We start from the raw sequence: 22,057 nt of genomic DNA on the forward strand, positions 1-22,057 counted from the left end.
TGTATAATTTACAGAAAGACATGATTTTCTACAATTTATAAACAAATTTATTCTTCTACACTTCTGAAAACAAAAATCTCTCCAGGCATTCACTTATGTTCAACAGTCCACCAAACTAAGGTTTCAATGGAAAGAAATACAGTTGACAGCACAAAGAAATTTCTGTACAAATGATGATGACCTCAGAAAGGTCACCTTCAAAGCTTACATTTGAACAAAATTCTGTCATGCTCATTTAGATAACTACTCTGGCCATTAGTGGCTGTTGATTGCATACTTTTCAAACCTGGCACAGCAGTCTCTTCACTAACTAGAGGATCCATCAGCTATTCCGGATGCATAAGTGCTGTGATGAGAGAGAATGTCTACAAACTTGATGGTAATGCCCTTATACAGTCACTCACACTTGGATAACTGGCATGAAAAATGCTCTCTGTATTGCCAGATGCAAAACGACTTAACAATGTTAGACTTGTATAAAGAATATTTTATAAAATCTACTGAATGATTCAAAAGAGGTTCTTTCCAGACATATTTGGTTTAGATGGTAGTCAACAAAACTGTTGAGGGATCTGGAATTATTTCTTTCAGACAATAATAACAAGACATATCTCATTAAGCTCCTCATCACAGATTGACAGAAATAATATTATGCCTCTAACCACAAAATACTGTTTGTTTGTGAGGAAAATTGTGTATCTATTCCTAGCCATAATGGAATTACAACAGAAAGTCACCAAGTTGAAGAATTGTCATCATCACAGGAAGAAGCAGACACAGGACTAATGTTACACTGCTTACATGCTGCTGAGTCATCTTCAGCACATGACATCATAGTAAGACTCCAGGTACAGATGTGTTTTTTGTTTCTTCTACTGTAATATGGCAGAAATGTCCATTGGAATTTCTACTTTGATACTGAAATTTGCAATAATCAAAGACTTATCAGCATATATACTCTCATTCAGAAACACAGCAAACAGCTTTGTTGTGTCCTTCTTAGATTACACACCTTTTCAGGCTATAATACTGCAAGTACATTTTTCAGGAGAGAAAATGAAAACCCTATAATATAATTAAGAATAACAGTGAGAAATCTATTTTAATGCCTGAAGAATTGGGTTACTTGCTAAAGTATAAGAAATCATACAAAGTGAGCTCAAGAAGTTTGCGTGTTGCTTGGATGGAGTCATATTTCAACATCACAAAACTAAAATATGCAGTGACAAAAACTAAATTCAAAACAGGCTGTGGATATTCCTATCAAACAGTGATGATATTCACCTATGCTCCTCTCATGTAAATCAAGTGTTTCGAATGGATGAGTTGAGGGTTGATCACCAAACACTCATATGTAAAAGTGCTTACATTTCATTTACTGAAATTTCTGGCCCAGAAACACATATATGTCTGTTGTATTATATTCCACAAGAAAGTTGGGCTATGGCTGGTGTGATGGTAAGCTCATTACTCAAAACCTTGTTGAAAATTTACATAGTCAGGAAACTGTATATGAAACTGAGGGTTATGATGAGGGTGTAGATGTAACTTCCACAAGTCTTGCAGATGATATATTTTACTCTGATGATGAGAAAAGTGAAGATGAATGACACAAGTAAAGGAATTCATTAAAAGAACTACACTGGACCAAACAGAACTCTTAACATTTTAGCTTTTGTAGGCTTAGTAGTTAAATAGTAATAGGTGTCCATGTACTTTTACAAAGCAATGCTTAAAAGGTAGATGCAACTGAGCATACTCTTTTTATTGTTTCTGTAACAAAATATGACTATAATGGAAAGTTTACAGAGATCATAACTGCTTTTTTTACAGATCCCCAGATCCCCTTACTGTCTGTTTAATGTTTCCATTTACATCCGTCTTGTCACCAATATCTCCATACTCAAAAGGATAGGTTGAATTTTCGACTTGTTGGTAATTATTGTTTGTTTTTCACTGCCTAAAAGTGTAACATAGTAATAAGTAACAGCATAGATAACTTAGATAAAAATATGTATGTGCTTTTAAACTGATACTTTTGTAGTCAGAATGTACACACACCTCTGAGTTATTAAATTTGGTGTTGTTCTTCCATAATTTCAGTTCCCTTATATTTCCAGTACTAAAGTTTGCTGATTTCTATTACTTTCTAAACAAGTAACATTTTAGTTTGTTTTGGTACCAAATATGGCTGTGTAAAAAGCAGCTAATGGTTCATAAGCTATTATTTTTTTCTGTTGTACTCATTTACTATGCTTTCATGTACATGTAATACTCATAAACAAACAGGAACAATGCACTCTTGATTGATATTTTTTACAGTTATCTAATAAACATCATGTTGTAGAAAGTATCTTGTACATTCTAGTGGCAAACGTGCTCACATGATGGAGATAATAAAAACACGTGTTCAATGTTATTGTTAATTCCACTTTTATCTGATTACTGAATGGCAGATTTCCCGAATTGTTCGATAATAACCAAAACCTACAGTTTCAAACTGGCAAACAAGTTGATTTTTGTCCATTTCGTAATAAGGTGTAAAAGCATCCTGGTAATGAAAAACCTCCATAGAGAGGATGAGCAGTACCTTACCTTGCCAACGGACTATCTTGACTGCTTGTGTTATGGATGGTGGTTCCCTTACACAGGCGTCAAGGAATCTGTGTATCCGCCTTTGTTAACGCAAGAGCTTACAGCGATTGTCTGCTTCCCTTCGTCTGTTGATTCACCACATGAGTGAAACGTCCCGTGTGATTCATTGTTTTGAATCATGAGCTACTTGGAGTAATTTCATCTTTGTTTAACTGAGAACGAACATTATATGCAGCACAGATTGATTGGCCAATTATGTGCACTTCAGATCACATCAGTTATCATCAGATGTATGATTTGCATAACAATGAATTGAAATAAATGATTGAGATTAGTTTATAACAGTGGTATTTGCCTTATCATATATAAATTTAAATTATCGTCATATTGTTTCATGCAAAATAATTGAACAGTATATATATAAAGCAGGGGTGTAGCTTTACATCAGGAAACGAACTCATCTGATAAATTCTCCTTAATTTGACAACTAATTACTTCTTGAATACGCTTTCCAGAGGACAGTGTGTTTTCGGATGAATATTTGAAAGTAACCAATTCTCTGAATAATTCGTAACACTTGTAAACATTGTGAATGAATCAATATGTTTATATCACTTTTTGCACTTAAAATTAGATCGTGAGGCACGCGAATTAGTTATAACACTTAAACACGTGACAAAACAAACATATTCGAATTGACTCTTTCCAAGCTGAACATTTGGTAACTGTACTGACCTTATAGTAATATTCATTGGTTTAATAAGTTGCGCGTATTATGATAATAATATTAAATCAATAAAAACACTTAAGCAAATAATAAGAAAAAATAATCCAAAAGTTGCTTTATCTTAAACATTGTGTGATATATCATAAAACAACAAAATATAACAACTTAGTATTACTGGCGTCGTAACACTTTACTCAGGTACTGTAAAACTGATTTTATATTCAGGTTATCTTCTAATAAACGCCCCCTCCAGTGTTGTAACAGTAAATTTGAGTGTTCGCGCCAATAAAAATAGGCTTCTACAATTGTGATGGATAGAAAATATATAGTCCTTTCTTAGTGTTTTTTTTTTCTCAACAATAAACATCTTTTAAATCAACACATCACATTTTGGTTAGTGTAATTCAGTCTTAATTATTAGGCGATTTAGGGACAGCACATAAATGAAATGATGCAATGTGGAGATTAACTCTGTTGTTTTGTTGTTCATGAAATATCGCCAATTGTTTCAGCTAAAGCACATGTTTCTGGATGAATTTCACTTCGTCACATCAAACTCAGACTTTACACTGCAGTTTTTGTAAGTAGACCATTTAAAGGGATCAAGTCAAGCAGATAAGGATATTTCTAATGGTACACACACTGTCTACTAGGTTATATGATATTAGAAAATGTGTTACCTTTAAGAACAACAGTGTGTGAGAAAGAAACAAAAGCAGCAGCGACACTGGATGACACTCGTTCTGAACTGAGCTCTTCAAAATTAACTCTGGTAAAGGGATTTACCATATAAAGAGAAGATGGTAAAGGAATTTACCATATAAAGAGAAGATGGTAAAGAAATTTACCATATAAAGAGAAGAACATAATTGTTTTTGTTAATCTATGTTGTTTCTCTTTCACTTCTGATATGGCATTCTTTAAAAAATAAATATTTATTCATAATTAAAAATATCAGATAACTGTCTCAACTAACCATATAAATGCAGACTTAATTCCTTGCTTCACGCTGTTAATGTTGAAATTAGCATATATCGTCGTCAGGTGCTCGCTTAGCAAGTACCCACTCCAACGTTCGGTGCTGCACGTGTATGGTGGTGTTTATGGTTGTGTGGATTTGTTGCTTCTGATAATCAAACAATTAATTTTATAGTTTTGATATGTTTTATACTTAAACTTTGCAATGCAAAAAAGTGTACACAGTCATATCACATAAAAATAATATTTGTAGTTTTTTGTATTTCTCTGTTTATGTATGTTTTTCTTACATATCGGGCTATCTGCTGAGTCCACCGAGGGGAATCGAACCCCTGATTTTAGCGTTGTAAATCCTTAGACGTACCGCTGTACTAGCGGGGAACTTTTGTATTTCTAACCCAAGACTGGCAAGTTCTGAAAATTCTGAAATTATATGAATATCTTCCTGATGAATGAACTTTGGGAAAACTGTTATAAAGTATTCGATACAAAGCAAAACATTTGTCATTTGTTTAGTTATGGCGGGGGCTAGTAAGTAAACATATTCGAGGAATCATAATGAAACAATGAGAACAGAAAATAATACAGTTGTTTGCGTCTTCTTATTGTATTTGATTTTGTCTACCGTGTTGTTTGATACTTATTTCATAGTGAACTTTTGACGCAAGAAACAAACAAATTGCAAATTATTACAGTGTTTCAATGTAGTAAGGACCAACACAATGTCCATAAATAAGTTTAAGATGTGTGCAGTTTGTTTGTTAATATGATAATATTATTTGTATTATCTGAGAAACAAAACTTCTGTAACACATACTACTTATTACTTCGGTACAAATATTTAACAGAGTATAATACGTACATATAGCACAGTTAACTTTAATAGAATACAGCTACATATTAACATATTAAAGGTTTACTCTGGACATAATCTTTCCTTCTTTCGTCAAAATAAAGTGTTCATTTTCAGACCTCAACTGTTGTTCAATATTTCAGTCTTACTTTATGTATATTTGTAAATTCCGTTTTTTTACGGATATAGTTTTGCAATAATAATTATAAAGAGCTATAGTGCAATGTATTTTATATAGCTTACACTATTTTCATACGAAAAAACAAGCCAAAAATGTATTCTACCTTCACTATGAGACACAAAGATGTATATTTTCTACTTATTAACTTATTTTACAACAAATGAAATTAATATTTCTTACATAAAAGTCTCAAGTATTCAAAAGCTATGTTTAATATTTTTATAGGTTTTTTTTTAATTGTCAAAATGCATTATTTGAGGTAACGAACGGCGATCAGTATGCTGGACTAAATGAAACAAGGTACTATAAGCTGTGAGTGCATTATAAATGGTTAATTAATTCCAACATTCATTTCAGAAATGCTGTTAATTTGTTGCCACTCTTTTTCACACCTAGACAGCAATTACAGTTGAGAAAAGACTTTTCTGTTTCATGTGATTTCTGACTTGAATGCTTAGCCCATATGTCGCATAAGTTACAAGTTGGATTGTAAATACCATATCTTTCATCCAACGCTTTGGTCACGAATTCAAACTTTCTTTTCAAGTTATTCTCTTAAGTTGATTTTCTTTGGTGTTTACTGACACATAACGATAACAACTGGGATCTTATTTTCCGCAGTAGACCGAGTGCGGATATTTCATTATATAGACTTGCACATAGAAAACAATAACAACAAAAGTTGGTAAGACAGATATACTTTAGACACAAAGTAACTTTTCTAGGTGAGAATACTGGATATCAGTATACAATAACAAGAAAAAGCGTAACTACCTTGATTTTTCGAGGAATATCGTATTGCTCTGACACATCTTCCTTGTATTGTGTTGTAGTTGTTGTTTTTTCTTCTTCAGTAGCAACATCTGCTTTAGATTTCTTTAACTCCTGCATGCACAGATTGAAAGAAACAAAAACTGTATTTTTTGCAAATATAAAGCAGTATTTGAAATATGCTATGAAATAAAGAGACATAATTTGTTTATTTTTGAATTTCGCACAAAGCTACACGAGGGCTATCTGCACTAGCCATTCCCTAATTTAGCAGTGTAAGACTAGAGGGAAGGCAGTTAGTCATCACCTCCCACCGCCAACGCTTGGGCTACTCTTTTACCAACGAATAGTGGAATTGACCGTCACATTATAGCGCCCCCACGGCTAAAAGGGGCGAGCATGTTCGGCGCGACGGGGATGCGAACCCGAAACCCTCGGATTACGAGTCGAACGCCTTAACCCACTTGGCCATGCCGGGCCTGAAAGAGAGATAATAAATATAAATTAGATGAACGCAAAACACTGATAAATGTATATAAACAACTTTACTATTTAATTAGATAATAGCTCCAAAAGTGATAATTCTTGGATAAGTAACCCAAATGTTTAAGTGTATTAATTTTGATTACAGATCAGAGGCACGAATCAAATGCGTGCTTTTGCTTATCAGTGTGACTGAATTTTACATTAATGTAAAAAAAATCTGACATAAAAAAAACTGTTGTTTCTGAATACACTACTCGAGAGTAACAGCATACATATTTATAGGCATACTTACATTTAAGTACATATTAGCCAGGGCTGTCCTTGGAACGGCGTAATGTGAACAAGGATTACAATTTAATGAACACGAACATAAGTCGTCTGTTAAAGATGATTGGACAAAACTAGTGTCAAATGTTGACACTAATTCAAGAGGTGTTTTAGGTGATCTTGAATAAGTACCACTTCTTCTACTGAAGGTTATTTTAGCTGACTCCTGATTATGTAGCTGAGTAGATAAACAGGAACAGGATATGTTGCAAGGTAATGTATTACTATTCCATGGCATTATACGACAGGAAATATTTGGAGAATTATCAGATTTATCTGTCTCTTTACTTTGGATTTCTTCCAAAATTGGGCAGTTTCCTATAGTGGGCACTATACTAGAGTTCTTCGACCTTGCACGTTCATCATTAATATGGAAACTTCGAGGTCGATCATATAATGATTCTAAGCAGTTCCGTGGAACAGAATATTCGGAGCTCCCACTACTGGTACTGCAACTGCTTTGGCTGCTCTGAGAGCTAAGAGATCCTCTGTCTACAAAACGTTTATTGCTTTGGTGATTAGAGCAATTTCTTTTACGAAATGCTGTATCTGTAGATGGAGAGACTGGTTGAAGTTCCAGTGTCCACTGAGTTTCGAAATATTTACTGTCCCGGTGAATGTACGGAGAGGACATCTGACGGCCGTTTACAGCTATTCCAGTATTCGTAAAATAGTGACGACCACATTTAGGACAATGGTTTACTTTCCTGCAAAAAATATTATATGTATCCTTTTATTAGATTTTAAAACTGTGAGCAACACATAAAAGATAACCAAATTTTTTAATACCAACCAAAATTTATTATTTCAAAATTTTAAAAGTAAATATAAAAGAAATTATATCTACGAAATAATGATTTTGTTATAACTTGATATTCAGTCTCGTGGCTTTTTCCATCTCATATTTATCAAGCAAAAGTAATTTATTTTTATGAATAGCAACTATTAAATACGGCAACAAACATGTCATCAAAAATTGATCTGCTGGATGTAACCAGTTATATTTGTAACAACCGGGAAGTTAGTTGATGATACATGTAATAATGCATAAGTACGTGGAGCAACTTAACTACTTTTTCACGTCTATGGATATTTCATAGTATTATTATTTTCCTGTATACAATAGCTAACCCACGAGCCAATACATCACTCGCTGAGTGAGCTTTTCGTTCTATTTTCACAAATTTAGTTTTCTTTGCATTTTAAATGAAATGTGATATTTTTGTAAACGTATCTGGTAATAAAATTCCAAAAAACATGTTTCTTAACCAGCAAGTCACATAATCTAATATAATCTAACATAATCTAATAACTTTCAGATATTAAGAGGCCAAGTATCATTACTGACACAATTTCATTTCTCAGATCCTCATAGCGAAATAATGAAAAAAAGATTAATATAAAGATTGCTAATTAAAGTTGAGATGTCTCGAAATCTGTTATAATCAGAAGAAAGAGTCGAGAAAAAAAATAGATCAAACATTCTAACTTTGGTTCTTTAACCAGAATTTGATGAAGAAAACCTCAACAAGTTAAAATATGTCGATTAATTACATAAAATGAGTAACTTTACGTCAGTCAATCACCAACTGCCAATTAATTTAAGCAATATATTCGTTTTGTCCCTTGCACTAATACAAGATGTCAGAAAACTAGTCGTACGATAATAACAAAACTCGTTTTATGAACAAATGTTCACATCTTTTGAGTGCAAGACTTCCCATAAAATTAAAAACCCACTAGAAGTTTTCACTGTGTGTTCTTGTACAGTTGAAGTTGTCGAAATCATTACTGTGCATATATTCTAATATAATACTTCGATCCAAAGTTAGCCACTGAGTGAGCTCTATTCATCATGCACGTAGTTAATGATCTTCGATATTATTTTTCATATTCGTTTCTTTGACCTCATATGTTTTTGTGGGAGAGTTTCTCCAATTCATTTTTTCCTTTTTTCAAGTATTTTGTTTAAATAATCATTAGATATTTACCGTAGTGTTTGATTATTTGACAGTAATAAATTGGGTACAGGATTGTCACTTGTAGTTCGAAGAGGACGCTTTTGTGAAACCTCTTGAATATCACTAAGGTTCGTGGAAACTTTCTCCATGGTTTCGCCATTATTAACAGATGTGGCAGTAATATGAGAAACAGAGGATGGTCGATGATGGAACTTGGAAGTGCCGCTCGTTGAACAGTTCTCACAGTTATTGAGTCCAGAAATTTCCGATGCTGCATCACAGATACTGTTTTCTGACCCAGAGACGAGTAACGCTCGACTTAACTCGTGACTCGATTTTACAAAGGCTTTAATGTTGGTTTTCGATTGCAACGAAATTCGAGTTGAAGATTCGAAAACTGAAAAATAGCAAAAGGTATAGAGAAAACTTATTTTTATAATATCTTTAGTACATTTTAAACATTTAAAGTTAATAACACACCAACATGATAAAGATGGTTAAAGAATTGACAAATTAAGCTAAAGTGTTAACATAAAAACAAACATTTCTAAATAGCTTTTGAGAATAAGTGAAAAAACATAAGCACAATAAGAGTTTTGTATACAGAAAGTTTATAGAAGATGTTGTTCTGTTTTGACAGTGATAAAAATATATTTGTTGCCCTCAGTATTTTTCTAATAAAACCTAACACAGAACTCACAAGCACTTCTCACTTACAATAGCAAAACAATAAACAGTGATTAAAATATATTTGTTGCCCTCAGTATTTTTCTAATAAAACCTAACACAGAACTCACAAGCACTTCTCACTTACAATAACAAAACAAAAAATGAAATGAAACTCTGAAAGTTTCCTACCGGAATTCTTTTGTGCTGATCCTTTTCGCTTCTCAGCAAGCTTCCCTCTAGTAGCCAGATCAAAACTTTTTCTCAGGTCTTCAGCTTGGTTAGTTAGAAGAACATGTACACCTTCTCCTGTTCACATTTAAGTTCCAAATAATGTTGTAATTTATTGTTTATATGTAATTATAGCAATAATTAAGTGACGACTTTGAAATATCATACAGGACTTGGATTTTTAGAGAGATTATTGAAGTTAATGGTGTAAACTTTATATAATATTTTAGAAAACATTAAAACTCTTAGAATATCAAACACTGACTTAAAAGTACGGTTTTGGAGGGGGGTGATTATTTTATTTTAATCACAACAGTACAAATTATTACTATAAGTTTTTACATCTCATGTTCCAACGATTAGTGAAAACAATCAAACAGGCAAATTACAACTAAGTAAATTTCTTAAAGGATTTAATCACTTGTTGCAACAATTGACGAAAAATAACTTAAAATAGTTTACATTATATAACAAATGAATGACCACGTAACTTATATTGTAGCATGTAAAAATATGCAACTCAACACAAACATCACTTTTTAAAATCACATAAGCTGAACAAACATAATTTATTTCTTAGAATAACTTTTTTTTTACAAATATTCCTATAAAACCTTATGCACAATCACAGTGTATAATTTATCCCACAATAAAATACACTTGTATGTGGGTGGGTAAAAGTGTTTGATTCAAATTGCTTCTTGTTATACAAATGAAAATTTTGTTTCTTTTCAAACTGAACGCCTTGTATATACTAAACTTCTATCTCTACTGATTGAGATTATATGAAGTTCTGTTGCTAAATGAGGGATGAGCAGTTCTTCATTTTTATTTATGAAAATAATAGCATTTACTTCAGTTCAAAATACAAAATGTTCTGCTGATGAGATATCATAAATTATGTAATAAGTATATCTAGTTTTTAAGACACTGTGGTAGACCATATTAATATATTTATACTAACCTGCATAGTATGTAATTGAATAAGTTGAGAAATGACATTGAAAATAGCTTTTAAACCTATTTAACTTTTTAGCTATTATGAAATGTCCAATAGATAGATATCTTACCTCTACCACAGAATGAACCACCTTCAAAGCAAAATTTGTTTTCCACAACACCAAATTTGCGAAGTTCTTTTAAAGGCCATGAGCCTAATAGTCTGGGAGGTATACCAGCTGCCAAACAGAAATTATAGTTCTGTAGGTGAAGGCGTGCAGGTCCGCACAGTAACTTACTTTTTGGAGGAACGTGAGATATTTGTACAAGGTACTGTTGTTCTAAAACAAAGATAAAAACAGAATTTCAAGGAAAAGCCATATTGTACGCATACTTTAATTCATCTTAACTTCCATGTAATATTCAAAGTGAATTCGTGTGTCTTGAATAATAATTTTGATAGAACTAAATTTTGTTTTCTTATTTATTTTCAGTTCTATAATGTTATTTGAGTGATGTTTACTTCTGAAGTATAGTCTAGCTAAAATTTTTATAAAAAATGAGGTGCTATTGGTGTTTCACAATGATATTGAGATGGAGTTGTTACCTCCAAGAAATTGTAACTAATTATATAGTAACGTAGAAACTGCCCACAGAAATAATGGCGCTAACACACATTTCATATCGATCTAATTCGTTTTGAGCTCATGACAAAAAATACTCAAAGGTCTTTCACCATTCACTAACGAGTTTTGAATGGCTCAGTAGTTAGCGTGTCCACATTGCGAATCTGAAGACTCGTCTCGTGGCTTGGTTCCCTTTGCTTTGTGAACACGTTCCACACTTTAGATTGTCATTCATATTATTTAACCAGACAAGATTAACTCAATAGTTAACGATAAGTGCTCTGGCGTATCAACTCAAAATTACGATCAACTACCGTAGGTAGCCCTTTATGAAGTTTCTTGTGAACATTTTGAGATAAACAAACAAATCATTTATCGATTTTTTTACCAGAATTAATCTTTGCCTCTGGCGATTTATATTCAACATCGTGATTAAGATGGACTCTGTTTGATATGCATGTTCCAAAATATCAGAAGCATTACTAGGCACCGGCAAACATTGCCCCAGTTTTATTTGAAAGACTGCCCCGAATCCTCAGTGTCCTGAACAATCAGAATAAGAAACATGATCCATATCACACTTAACCGCCAAAAATTCCATTGCCTATGGACCCCGAGTTCAAAATCTTTTTAGTAACAAGCGACGCGGCCAGGTGGGTTAAGTGGTTTGACTCGTAATCCGAGGGTCGCGGGTTCGAATTCCCGTCGCACCAAATATGCTTGCCTTTTCAGTCGTGGGGGCGTTATAAAGTTACAGTCAATCCCACTATTCGTTGGTAAAAGAGTAGCCCAAAAGTTGGCGGTGGGCAGTGATGACTAGCTGCCTTCTCTCTCGTCTTACACTACTAAATTAGGGACGGCTAGAGCGAATATCCCTCGTGTAGCTTTGCGCTACATTAAGAAAAAAAAAAAACAGACTAGCGACGCCTCTGCAAAATAGACATGAATTTGAAATCCAATTTCAAGATATCTAAGATAGCAGCTCATATATTTAATGACTTGAAATTTAAATCACACAAGTTTTAATTTAAAGCAATGTTATGACAGTTATAACAATACATTATAATATTTATTTTTATATATGCTTACAAATGTGGCTTTACATATAGAATAAATAAAGTTGATGGACGGCAAATAATTCCAATCCTTAATAGGTTTCCAGTTTACTACTTAAAATCAAAATGCATTAAATAAGCTTCCATTTTGAATGCCATTATCGATAATGTTAGATGTTCGGCCTTCTTTAAAACATCAGAGCGTTGTAGGTAGATAAGATACAAGTACAAAGTGATTAAATAAATTATAGGTTGTGAGAGTTTTTTTTCCTTCTTTATCCAGACCTTTCAACGCTTTTTTTTTTCTCTTAGCAAATGTACGAGATTACATTATTGTGTGGTTTCAATTAATGAGTTTATTATAAAATAAAATCTCTGTTTTATCCTTGGAACTAACCTGTTCCATTTGTGCTGTTGTCTTTCTGTTATCAAATGCTAGTTTACTAGTTACTGCTAAAAGGCAAATAATGCTGAGATTTAAATATACGAATAGATAAATTTATATCCGGATTTTTTATACAAAGCTAGCCAATTGTTAGCAACTTAAGCCCCCAAATTTTCAACTAATAAACTTAAAGCAAAACAACTAGTCAACGGCTAATGCAAATCCTTGAACTTCACTAATCAAATTCCGAGATTTGACAGTCATTTCTATAACGCACTCACGACCCTTAAATGCGGAACACGAGCAAACCATGAACCACAAGATCTACAGTCGGGTATCCCACAATGTATAATTTTTAGTAATATGCGTAATCCAGCTCTAGTTTCGACAAAAATAAGAAAATGTCCTCCAGTAGCTCAGCGATGGGCTTAATGCTGATAACACTAAATTTACAGGTTCAGTTTCAGCAATAAGCACTGCACAAACAACTCTTTATGTAATTTTGTTATAACAGGAAACATAAAAGAATAAAATTATTTTTATGTTTGCAGTTTAGTTTCATGAATATGAGCCATATAGTTCGCATTCTTTTACATTCTGTTGAGAAGAACTTAAGTAATGTTTCGTTCTACATTTACTTTAATTCTGTTACTGTTTATTGAAACATTTTCTAGAAAATTTATCGTCTCGTAACTGATTTCGGAAAAAGGGCACTGTAAGCATTCGGTGTTGTTTGGTAAAATTATCTGAGATAAACTGTGCTCATGAACGTTGTTTGGTAAAAATTTGAGATAAACTGTGTTCATGAACGTTGTTTGGTAAAGATTCGAGATAAATTGTGTTCATGAGCGTTGTTTGGTAAAATTTTGAGATAAACTATGTTCATTAACGTTGTTTGGTAAAAATTCGAGATAAACTGTGTTCATGAACGTTGTTTGGTAAAATCTTGTCTTTTCTGGGTCTTAATACTTTCTACAGTGAATCCAACAAGATTCCAATATCAGAAACACAACTTGATTGAGTAGCCTAAAAACTACGTACTTAGGCCTCAGTCCAATTATTCAGATCAGCGTACAAACTGTTCATCGTTATTTTAATTAGACTATTGCAACATCTCTTATTTCCCATGTAGTTAAAACGAAATCAAATGGAACCGGTATTTCTTTCAGATTGATTTTTAACAACAAAAAGTACTGCTACGGTTAAACAAAATCAACATTAACATTTAGTTCAGAGCAGTTGTCAACTGTTCTTTTATTAAATCTTTTAAAGTGTTGTTGCTTTATATTTAATTAATTTGTGCGCAAACGTTAACGGTTTGGCATGCTCCAGGAGAATAGCTAAACATTCCTGTTTTGTATCACTACTGATACAGTTTTGTATCGAATTTAAGTAAAATTAATTGATATGATTTATGAGAATTTAAATAAGTTGAATTGGCTAACACGGCTTTACATCAAGCAACTATATCAATAGCATAAACCAACCGCATTACATTGACTAGTAAAATGATCAATGTCAATGTTCTTCAGACTGGTTGGACCACATCACAGAAACTAGTGTTTTAATACGGTATTTCAGTACCCATCAAATAATAATTTGCATGTATACAACACAGATGGACGAAGTGCATAGTTGTTTAAGAAAAATAAAATGACTTAAGATAACAAATCAAAACCAACAACACTTCGTCTCCATTTGCATATTACTATTTTCATTTGCTTTGACAGTGAACGTCATTATGCTTATAAGTTCCGTATCGTGGTATTGAATATTCTGAATATGGAGCCTTGTTAAGCCTAATACAACCGTGAATAAAGTCAAACTTCTATTTAAGCCATACACGTTTTCATTGTCGGTTTTTTTATGAGCATTAGGCATACAGTCAATCTTGCGCAACGTTTAATTAAGAAGAACACCTACAGCGTTAATGAATCCTTATTGTGCCACTGTAACCGTGATTTAATAATACCATATAAACAACTCCTCAACTCTAAATGAGCCCACTAGATCCGGGTCTTATAATTACTATGTTGAAAGCCTACGCCAAAATCCAAAGTACTGCACTGTCTGATGTCCTTCATCAACTTCAGTGAAAATGTAGTTTTTTTCCTAATATACTACTGTTGGTTGAAGCACATAATCTGACAAAAAAGTGTGAAAATATAGCACATCACACTTGAATTTTCTGAAAAGATTGTGGTAATAAAATGTCAAGAAAACAGTGACTTTCGTAGAAGTAAGATTCTTACAGTGACAAACGTATGTCACATTCAACGTATTATAGTTGGTAAAACGTAAATGTCTGTAAACAGAAGAACAAGGAAAACGTTAAATAAAAATGAGTTACTCTATTTCTACATTGAAAAAAAGAAAATTGGAGAAAGATTTTGCTTGATTTTATAAAGTATAAACCTATACAATAGCCTATTTTATAAAGTATAAACCGATACAATAGCCTATTTCATAAAGTATAAACCTATACAATAGCCTATTTTATAAAGTATAAACCTATACAATAACCTATTTTAGTAAGTATAAACCTATACAATAGCCTATTTTATAAAGTATAAACCTATACAATAACCTATTTTAGTAAGTATAAACCTATACAATAGCCTATTTTATAAAGTATAAACCTATAGAATAGCCTATTTTATAAAGTATAAACCTATACAATAACCTATTTTATTAAGCATAAACCTATACAATAGCCTATTTTATAAAGTATAAACCTATACAATAGCCTATTTTATAAAGTATAAACCTATACAATAGCCTATTTTATAAAGTATAAACCTATACAATAGCCTATTTTATAAAGTATAAACCTATACAATAGCCTATTTTATAAAGTATAAACCTATATAATAACCTATTTTATTAAGTATAAACCTATACAATAGCCTATTTTATAAAGTATAAACCTATACAATAGCCTATTTTATAAAGTATAAACCTATACAATAACCTATTTTATTAAGCATAAACCTATACAATAGCCTATTTTATAAAGTATAAACCTATACAATAACCTATTTTATTAAGTATAAACCTATACAATAGCCTATTTTATAAAGTATAAACCTATACAATAGCCTATTTTATAAAGTATAAACCTACACAATAGCCTATTTTATTAAGTATAAACCCATATAATAACCTATTTCTGCTGCGTCCACCACAGATTTCGAAACGCGATTTTCAGTTTTAGCCTTCAGACTTACCGCTGAGTCGCTAAAGGGCTCAGAGCAGTCTCAAGAACTACATGCAAAGTGTTTCACTTCATTAAATGCTCAAAATAATATATATATACACTCACAATCTGTTTTTCTCAAACAATGCAATAATGAAAATTAAAATCGACCCAATAGTAGGGTTGTACATTTTATATTCGCTGAACTATGTCTATAACTCAAAATAAATAAAAAACTATACGAACTTTTCAGTAATAGGCAAAAGAAGTTGAATTTTCTTCATTAAGAAGATCATATTACTTCGAAACAATTCCCAATGTACAAACATATTGTAATGTCCTAAATGTCATGAATCGTTTGCCCCTTTGCATCAATATTGTGTCAATATTCAAAACCCTATAGGTCTATTAATAAATATATTATTTAGACCTAAACGATGCAGCATTAATAAATGTTGTAATTAAGTACCTTACAAGACTACTTGAATAACTGTGTTTTAGTAGGTTTTTATTACATCAAGTGATCAACATTAAGTACCTTACAAGACTACTTGAATAACTGTGTTTTAGTAGGTTTTTATTACATCAAGTGATCAACATTAAGTACCTTACAAGACAACTTGAATAACTGTGTTTCAGTTGGTTTTTATTACATCAAGTGATCAACATTAAGTACCTTACAAGACAACTTGAATAACTGTGTTTTAGTTGGTTTTTATTACATCAAGTGATCAACATTTAGTACCTTACAAGACAACTTGAATAACTGTGTTTTAGTAGGTTTTTATTACATCAAGTGATCAACATTAAGTACCTTACAAGACAACTTGAATAACTGTGTTTTAGTTGGTTTTTATTACATCAAGTGATCAACATTAAGTACCTTACAAGACAACTTGAATAACTGTGTTTTAGTTGGTTTTTATTACATCAAGTGATCAACATTAAGTACCTTACAAGACTACTTGAATAACTGTGTTTTAGTAGGTTTTTATTACATCAAGTGATCAACATTAAGTACCTTACAAGACAACTTGAATAACTGTGTTTCAGTTGGTTTTTATTACATCAAGTGATCAACATTAAGTACCTTACAAGACAACTTGAATAACTGTGTTTTAGTAGGTTTTTATTACATCAAGTGATCAACATTAAGTACCTTACAAGACAACTTGAATAACTGTGTTTTAGTTGGTTTTTATTACATCAAGTGATCAACATTAAGTACCTTACAAGACTACTTGAATAACTGTGTTTTAGTAGGTTTTTATTACATCAAGTGATCAACATTAAGTACCTTACAAGACTACTTGAATAACTGTGTTTTAGTTGGTTTTTATTACATCAAGTGATCAACCTTAAGTACCTTACAAGACAACTTGAATAACTGTGTTTTAGTTGGTTTTTATTACAGCAAGGGATCAACATTAAGTACCTTACAAGACTACTTGAATAACTGTGTTTTAGTAGGTTTTTATTACATCAAGTGATCAACATTAAGTACGTTACAAGACAACTTGAATAACTGTGTTTCAGTTGGTTTTTATTACATCAAGTGATCAACATTAAGTACGTTACAAGACAACTTGAATAACTGTGTTTTAGTTGGTTTTATTACATCAAGTGATCAACATTAAGTACCTTACAAGACTACTTGAATAACTGTGTTTTAGTAGGTTTTTATTACATCAAGTGATCAACATTAAGTACCTTACAAGACAACTTGAATAACTGTGTTTTAGTTGGTTTTTATTACATCAAGTGATCAACATTAAGTACCTTACAAGACAACTTGAATAACTGTGTTTTAGTAGGTTTTTATTACATCAAGTGATCAACATTAAGTACCTTACAAGACAACTTGAATAACTGTGTTTTAGTTGGTTTTTATTACATCAAGTGATCAACATTAAGTACCTTACAAGACTACTTGAATAACTGTTTTAGTAGGTTTTTATTACATCAAGTGATCAACATTAAGTACCTTACAAGACAACTTGAATAACTGTGTTTCAGTTGGTTTTTATTACATCAAGTGATCAACATTAAGTACCTTACAAGACTACTTGAATAACTGTGTTTTAGTAGGTTTTTATTACATCAAGTGATCAACATTAAGTACCTTACAAGACTACTTGAATAACTGTGTTTTAGTTGGTTTTTATTACATCAAGTGATCAACCTTAAGTACCTTACAAGACAACTTGAATAACTGTGTTTTAGTTGGTTTTTATTACATCAAGTGATCAACCTTAAGTACCTTACAAGACAACTTGAATAACTGTGTTTTAGTTGGTTTTTATTACAGCAAGGGATCAACATTAAGTACCTTACAAGACTACTTGAATAACTGTGTTTTAGTAGGTTTTTATTACATCAAGTGATCAACATTAAGTACGTTACAAGACAACTTGAATAACTGTGTTTCAGTTGGTTTTTATTACATCAAGTGATCAACATTAAGTACGTTACAAGACAACTTGAATAACTGTGTTTTAGTTGGTTTTTATTACATCAAGTGATCAACATTAAGTACCTTACAAGACTACTTGAATAACTGTGTTTTAGTAGGTTTTTATTACATCAAGTGATCAACATTAAGTACCTTACAAGACAACTTGAATAACTGTGTTTTAGTTGGTTTTTATTACATCAAGTGATCAACATTAAGTACCTTACAAGACAACTTGAATAACTGTGTTTTAGTAGGTTTTTATTACATCAAGTGATCAACATTAAGTACCTTACAAGACAACTTGAATAACTGTGTTTTAGTTGGTTTTTATTACATCAAGTGATCAACATTAAGTACCTTACAAGACTACTTGAATAACTGTTTTAGTAGGTTTTTATTACATCAAGTGATCAACATTAAGTACCTTACAAGACAACTTGAATAACTGTGTTTCAGTTGGTTTTTATTACATCAAGTGATCAACATTAAGTACCTTACAAGACTACTTGAATAACTGTGTTTTAGTAGGTTTTTATTACATCAAGTGATCAACATTAAGTACCTTACAAGACTACTTGAATAACTGTGTTTTAGTTGGTTTTTATTACATCAAGTGATCAACCTTAAGTACCTTACAAGACAACTTGAATAACTGTGTTTTAGTTGGTTTTTATTACAGCAAGGGATCAACATTAAGTACCTTACAAGACTACTTGAATAACTGTGTTTTAGTAGGTTTTTATTACATCAAGTGATCAACATTAAGTACGTTACAAGACAACTTGAATAACTGTGTTTCAGTTGGTTTTTATTACATCAAGTGATCAACATTAAGTACGTTACAAGACAACTTGAATAACTGTGTTTTAGTTGGTTTTATTACATCAAGTGATCAACATTAAGTACCTTACAAGACTACTTGAATAACTGTGTTTTAGTAGGTTTTTATTACATCAAGTGATCAACATTAAGTACCTTACAAGACAACTTGAATAACTGTGTTTTAGTTGGTTTTTATTACATCAAGTGATCAACATTAAGTACCTTACAAGACAACTTGAATAACTGTGTTTTAGTAGGTTTTTATTACATCAAGTGATCAACATTAAGTACCTTACAAGACAACTTGAATAACTGTGTTTTAGTTGGTTTTTATTACATCAAGTGATCAACATTAAGTACCTTACAAGACTACTTGAATAACTGTTTTAGTAGGTTTTTATTACATCAAGTGATCAACATTAAGTACCTTACAAGACAACTTGAATAACTGTGTTTCAGTTGGTTTTTATTACATCAAGTGATCAACATTAAGTACCTTACAAGACTACTTGAATAACTGTGTTTTAGTAGGTTTTTATTACATCAAGTGATCAACATTAAGTACCTTACAAGACAACTTGAATAACTGTGTTTTAGTTGGTTTTTATTACATCAAGTGATCAACATTAAGTACCTTACAAGACAACTTGAATAACTGTGTTTTAGTTGGTTTTTATTACATCAAGTGATCAACATTAAGTACCTTACAAGACAACTTGAATAACTGTGTTTTAGTAGGTTTTTATTACATCAAGTGATCAACATTAAGTACCTTACAAGACAACTTGAATAACTGTGTTTTAGTTGGTTTTTATTACATCAAGTGATCAACATTAAGTACCTTACAAGACTACTTGAATAACTGTTTTAGTAGGTTTTTATTACATCAAGTGATCAACATTAAGTACCTTACAAGACAACTTGAATAACTGTGTTTCAGTTGGTTTTTATTACATCAAGTGATCAACATTAAGTACCTTACAAGACTACTTGAATAACTGTGTTTTAGTTGTTTTTTATTACATCAAGTGATCAACATATTCAAAATTATAGCAAAACCTCTTGGAGAGAAATTTGGTTTTACAGCTTTACTTTTACAACAATGAGCCGCGATAAAAATGTTAGTTTTTCTTTTTTTCGTCTGTAATTTTATTTTTTATAAACTTGTTAAAGTGTAGTAACTAAAAGCTTTATATTACCACTTCCATCCTAAAATATTTATTGTTCTATTATGGATATTGTAAAAAGTACACGAAAACAAAGGTGTAAGATATACAATGTTGTAGATCAAATATCTATGTATTTACTAGCAGCTGTTGCATCATGATTTAGGATTATTAAATTAACAAATTATAATATAATACATTATATAATATCAGAAAAGAAGTGAAAAGTATTTAAAAGTACTAATATATTCTTCATGGTGATATTATATGCAAAAGCTTGTACAATAACATATACCCTATCAAACACAGCAAATCTCGTTGTTCTTAATGGAAACTAAAACTTACGTTCAATCAACCACATTAGTTCCAATGTTAACTTGCTGTCGTATGAGTATATTAAACTTACCTTCAGCCAGATGAGCTCTAATTTTAACCTGCCACTGTATGAGAAGTTCTCGAGAATCGTAAGCTATAACAACAACAACTTCTGTACAGATAACAGCCATAGTGTTACTTTCTTTGTCCAGAGTAAAACCTGACTCCATTCCCAAAAATCCCTCAAGCGATAACGATGCCTTAGTTGGGCCATTTTGGCATCTTTCCTTGCTATCTCGATACAACTGCAGATGAATGCAATCTAGGCAAGAAAAATTATATTGTGAGCATTTCATTAGGCTCTATCACATAATCCTAGTGTCAGTGCATACTTATACCTATATATATTTAAAAGATATAAGGAAAAGAAACTATGATAACATTATTCTTTTAGAGGTGGAAAGCGGTCATTTTGCACTTTAAATCTGTTCTTTAGCCTTTCGAATGCAAAATCAGTCAGTTTCGTAAGACACACTTGTACTACCACTATAACGTAACACAAGATATCTCAAACGCAAGAGACTACAAGTTCAAATCAAGCTTTACGCTGGGTCATCATTGGTCTTCTACTTGTTACCAGTAGCCAGAGTGATTTACTGGCTCAACGGATCTCGTTCCCCACAAATTAATTCCAAGACTAATCTTTGGATTAACTAATCGTTTACCAGTTTTTTTCTCTGTTTCGATGTCGTTATATTAATTTACTCTTTTACGCTATTCTTACACCATTTATTTACTTGTTTTAAACCAGAAGTTCTAACACCTATAACGTATTTTGTATTTTGTTTTAGTATTTGATATCGATTTGGTATAATTATCATTTTAGTACTGTAAAAATATTGACTATTAATTCCTTTAACTAATTAAGTAACATGGTCGATTTCGTGTTTCAAGACTGTACAAACCACCAGCAGTAATCTATATGATGATAAATAAAGTCTTGTAAAGTCTTTACAAGATATCGTTCTCTCATTATCGAGTACAGTGGTCCACGACTATCACCTACATAAAATAAATTGATCTGGCATCTTTTAGTGTGCCACGTATCACGTTACTGATCACGATGTGTCCGAATGTGCTATTACTGAACATCAGCAAAACATTTTGCTGTTGTTTAAATTGATTGTACTTTACTATGTATTATCAAAACAAAATAAAAATTGAAATAAAAGACGAGTTGCGCCTTCCTTAAATAAACACTATGAAACACAAATTTTGTTCCTGGATAGAATGTGTTATTTCTTAATTGCTTATGTTGTAAA

At 31.7% G+C, this 22,057-nt stretch overlaps 1 pseudogene across 1 annotated transcript in view; it reads right to left on the reverse strand.

Annotated features, from left to right (window-relative positions):
* LOC143233461 (uncharacterized) overlaps positions 1-22,057 on the reverse strand; it is a 170,723-nt pseudogene that overhangs the window by 17,752 nt on the left and 130,914 nt on the right. The window contains exons 3-8 of the transcript XR_013018180.1: positions 20,827-21,057; positions 10,847-11,056; positions 9,738-9,854; positions 8,910-9,276; positions 6,884-7,625; positions 6,109-6,219 (exon numbers count right to left, since the gene is read on the reverse strand). The product of XR_013018180.1 is annotated as an uncharacterized LOC143233461 (transcript). The remainder of the gene's footprint in view (positions 1-6,108; positions 6,220-6,883; positions 7,626-8,909; positions 9,277-9,737; positions 9,855-10,846; positions 11,057-20,826; positions 21,058-22,057) is intronic.

Source organism: Tachypleus tridentatus, chromosome 12 (genome assembly GCF_004210375.1).
Source record: "Tachypleus tridentatus isolate NWPU-2018 chromosome 12, ASM421037v1, whole genome shotgun sequence".
In the NCBI taxonomy this organism is placed as follows: domain Eukaryota; kingdom Metazoa; phylum Arthropoda; class Merostomata; order Xiphosura; family Limulidae; genus Tachypleus; species Tachypleus tridentatus.